The sequence below is a fragment of the Palaemon carinicauda genome, chromosome 23, assembly GCF_036898095.1.
Source record: "Palaemon carinicauda isolate YSFRI2023 chromosome 23, ASM3689809v2, whole genome shotgun sequence".
Taxonomy (NCBI): Eukaryota; Metazoa; Arthropoda; class Malacostraca; order Decapoda; family Palaemonidae; genus Palaemon; species Palaemon carinicauda.
The window spans coordinates 26,402,418-26,407,417 of record NC_090747.1 but is presented as its reverse complement, the minus strand read 5'-3'; positions in this window follow the sequence as shown (position 1 = coordinate 26,407,417).

Genomic DNA, 5,000 nt, shown 5'->3' with positions numbered 1-5,000 from the left:
TACTTTAAAGCTAGTTGGGGTGTGTGCCGGCCGGCAAAGGCAGGCCGGCACACATCCCCCTATACTGTACTAGTATTCTTCTGTATAGCATATACAGTAAGAAGAAAACTATAGTAAAGGTTTTGGTACAGCACTGTATCTTCTAACACTATTGTGTTTTCTTGCACATCCCTTTGCTGTTGCCCTTAGATAGGAAGCTGAGTTCTTCCCTGTCTATTATCCAGGATTTTAAAATCATTGCTTAGGTGTGAGCTCCACCTGTTTCCTCTGGAAACCTTGCATTGGTTACTCTAGAAGAGATAAACCATTTTTGATTTTATTATCTGGAAGGCTGCAACAATGGGTTGTGAGGGAAACTCAAGTGTGTGTCTTTCCTTTCTGAATTGTTATGCTATACTATGCATATCCAGTGATACATAGTTCACTTGATACTCATGGAAATTTCTTCTCTTTACAGAAGGACACTCCGAAGTGGGGAAGTGCTTTCTGCAATGTCAGAAGCAAGAACCTCTGCCGACATGAGTTTTGTAGAAGACACGCAGCATACGCTGTCTCCAAGGATGATCTCCGGTATTGGGACCCTCAGGTATGTACTGTGTGCACTAACCTGATTAATGAGACATTTAAATAGCTAGGAAGAAGCTTCGTACCTGGGTAAGCGGCTTCCAAAAGAACACTTCTGGCCCTTATCTTCCAAGTGAGAAGATGAGGGCGTATCTTTTCCCTAAGGCATCAGCTGATGCAGTGATTCCCCAGCCTCAAGAGGAGATCCCCTAAGTTCAGATCCAGGTGGATGCTGAAGTCGCGGTCGCGATGCAAGACATCCAGCTAAATGACAGGATGTCTGATGTGGACGGGTGTCAGGAGGAAGACCTCCTGGCAGAAGCCCAGGATGAAGTTCAAGCCCCTCTACATCGGCCGGTCTCCCAGTAGAGCTGGGACAGGCCCTCTCTTCTATTGTTGGAATGATCCAACAAATGCAGAAGGAGAATCAGGAGAAGGCGGCTGCAATGGAACTGCGAATGCAGTGCCTTGCAGAATCACATGGGCCCCAGAAAAAGCTCAATGTGAAAGACCTTCCCTTGTGCTCAGATGCTAACCCATGGAGGTATGCTGAGCACATGCCGATGACGACTGGAAAGATCGTCATCTCGGATAAGCTGGGCTCAGTTCCCCTGGAGGGTGGAATTCTGGCCCAGCAAGGCATCATATCCGGACTGTTATGTCCGGCTGAGGAAGGAACCAGCTTCAAAGGAGGAGACAGAGCCGAAGGAGGTCATAGTGATGGACCATGCTAAGGCTCAAGCTCTACTTTCATCCTCGATGAAAGAGAGGGGCTTCTCTAACTCAAAGGTAGCTGCATTGAATAGGAAGCTCCCTTCCTTTGTGTCCTCGCCTACTAGAGCCTTCCCCCTTTTACAAAAAGGGTTTCTGGCTGTACTAAAAGCAATCGAGGCCGGCAAGTCTTGCCCCTCCCTAGAGGAGTGTAAACCCTTGTCGCTGGCCCTGCCTATGGACCACAAAGACTGGAAGGACGTCCATCTTACGTTCTCAGTGGGAAAGTTGGAGGCTGATATTGCCGGACGTCAGTTCGGCAAGGACCTCCCTAAGCTGTCTGACTTTCTTTTGCGAAGTGAGTTCGATACAAAAGAAAGACTGACTGCCTCAATGTCTCTTCAGACTACTCTCGAGACGATGGCAAGTGACCCCAAGGTCCATGAAATGTTCATGGTAGTGGCCAAGCCTCATCTGGCCACAGTGACGAAGGACCTTTATGGCTTCGTCAAGGCAAGGAGAGCTTGTAGGGAGTTCGTGTTTACCTCGGCTACGGTGAGGCACGAGCTAAAGAAACTAATCTCCTCCAACATTTGGGGAAAAGACCTTTTTCCCTACCGACTTGGTCAAAGAAGTTGTTGATAAAGCCGCCTTGGAGAATAGAAACCTTCTCCAGAAGTGGGGCCTGGCTATCAAAAGAAAGTCTTCCCCGGATGAGGGTCCTCAACCAAAGAGGAAGACTATGAGGACTAGGCTACCGTCTCGGCCAGCCAAGCCTCTTAGACAGCAACAGCAACTGCAATTGCCATTGCCCCCAGTGCCCCAGATCGTGGCACAAACCCCGACCACCTTTCAGTGGGTACCCCAGGCCGTGTCGACACAGTCCACGGCATTCACCCCAGCGTTCGAAGGGCAGTCTACTTCCTTTCGAGCAAAGCCTAGAGGAGCAGCCAGAGGCTCGTCTAGACGCCCCTCAAGGGGAAGGGGATTCAGAGGTGGTCGTGGTCAGGAAGGCAAGACCTCAGGACGGCAGTCCAAGTGAGGTGATACCGGTAGGAGGGAGACTTCTGAAATTTCGGGATCGGTGGACCTTCGATCCCTGGGCCCACAGCCTACTCAAGAATGGACTGGGCGGGAGCTGGTACAGCACTCCACCCCCGTACCTTCGGTTTTTCCAACACTCCACCCCCGTTATGGAGGAGTACGTTCAAGAACGGTTGGAGAAAAAGGGTGAAGCCCATCAATTTCTAAGGGAGGCTGTTTTGTGTTCCCAAGAAAGACTCGGAAAAGCTCAGAGTCATTCTGGACTTGTCGCCACTTAACAAGTTCATAGTGAATTGCAAATTCAAAATGCTAACACTGCAACACATAAGGACCTTACTGCCCAAGAGGGCATATTCCGTCTCTATAGACTTGTCAGACGCCTACTGGCACATTCCAATTAGCCATCGACTCTCCCCCTACCTAGGGTTCAGGCTACAACGAAGACTATACGCCTTCGGAGCCATGCCATTCGGGCTAAACATAGCCCCAAGGATTTTTACGAAGCTTGCCAGCGTAGCTCTCAAACAATTTCGCCTAAAGGGAATTCAGGTAGTAGCCTACCTGGACGACTGGTTGGTGTGGGCAGCATCCGAGACAGAATACTTGCAAGCTTCCAGTCAAGTGATCCAGTTCCTAGAGTACCTAGGCTTCAAGATCAACAGAAAAAGTCTCTTCTTTCTCCATCTCAAAAGTTCCAGTGGCTAAGATCCACTGGGACCTTTTGTCACACCGTTTCTCCACCCCGGCGAAGAAAAGGAAGGAGATAGCGGGTTCTGTCAAGAGACTTCAAGATTCTGAAAGGATATCAAGACACGAGCAGGAGAGAGTACTGCGCTCTCTCCAGTTTGCTTCGGTGACAGACCCAGTGCTAAGAGCACAGCTAAAGGATGCAATCGGAGTTTGGAGAAGTTATGCATCAAACGCGTGAAGAGATCTGAGAAGACCAGCCGCTTCGGCTAAGTACTCTTCTCAGGCCTTGGTCCCAAGCCAGACATCGAAAGAAGTCAGGTTCTTCTTCAGCTACCTCCCCCGTCGGTGACGATTCACTCAGACGCCTCGAAGGAGGGATGGGGAGGTCACTCTCATCGGAAAAAAGTCCAGGGGACTTGGTCCAGGCTATTCAAGACCTTTCTCATAAAACTTTCTAGAAGCTAGGGCAGTGCTCCTTACCTTAAAGAAAGTCTCCCCGCGTCATTCGCTCCACATAAAGTGGTAATAGACAGCGAGGTAGTTGTGAGATACTTGAATCGACAAGGATCGAGGTCACCACCTCTCAACCAGGTGATGTTGGCCGTCTTCCGATTGGCGGAAAAGAAGAAGTGGTACCTGTCGGCAGTTCACCTTCAAGGAGTCCGCAATGTGACAGCGGACGCTCTATCCAGGTTCACACCGATAGAGTCGGAATGGTCCTTAGACGCAGGATCATTCTCCTTCATTCTGAATCAGTCCCAGAACTGCAGATAGACCTCTTTGCGACGAAAGACAACAAGAAGTTGCCCCTGTACGTGCCCCGTACGAGGACCCCTTAGCGGAAGCAGTGGACGCGATGTCCCTCGACTGGAACAGATGGTCCAAGATTTATCTGTTCCCTCCTCACAACCTTCTGTTGAGGGTCCTCAACAAACTGAGATCCTTCAAAGGGTAGCGGCAATAGTGGCCCACAAGTGGCCGAACAGCGTGTGGTTCCTCCTGGCATTGGAACTGTAGCTGAAGTTTGTACCACTACCAGATCCAGTTCTGACCCAGCGAGTCCAGAAGTCAACTGTCTGCGCTTCATTACAGAAAACCCGGACCCTGCAGTTCATGATTTTCTCTCCCTAGCGGTGAGAAAGCGTTTCGAGATTTCGGAAGCCAGTATAGACTTCCTTGAGGAATATAAATGCAAATCTACTAGAAGGCAATATGAGTCATCTTGGAGAAAATGGGTGGCCTTTTGTCAAGGCGAAGATTCCGCAGGAGATCTTGACAGACTTCTGCTTATCTTTTTTCCCCACCTCCATGGTCAAGGGTTGGCAGCGAACACGATTTCAGCGTGTAAGTCTGCTTTGACAACACCCATTCTATATGCCTTCCAGGTCGATCTAGGTAACGAGATCTTGAATAAAGTCCCGAAAGCCTGTGCTAGGCTCAGACCTTCAGCACCTCCAAAGCCCATTTCATGGTCTTTAGACAAGTTCTTCATTTCGCTTCTCTGTTGAGCAGTGAAGAGTGTGCGTTAAAGGATTTGACATAAAAAGTGATTTTCCTATTTTGCACTCGCGTCCGGGGCCAGGGTTAGTGAGATTGTAGCTTCTCGAGAGAGGCAGGTCGTGTTCAGTTCCTGGATGGGGAAGAACTAAACCTGTTTCCGGATCCTACGTTTCTCGCCAAGAATGAGTTACCCACCAACAGGTGGGGTCCCTGGAGAATCTGCCCTCTGAAAGAAGATGCATCTCTATGTCCAGTAGAATGCCTAAAGGTCTATCTTCATAGAACTTCAGACTTCAAGGGTGGTCAACTATTCAGGGGAGAAACATCAGGCTCAAATTTATCTCTGAATCAACTCAGAGCGAAAATCACATATTTTATTCGCAGAGCGGATCCTGACAATACACCCGCAGGTCACGATCCGAGGAAAGTTGCCTCATTCTTAAATTTCTTTAATTGTATGGATTTTGAACATCTCCGTTCATACACTGGCT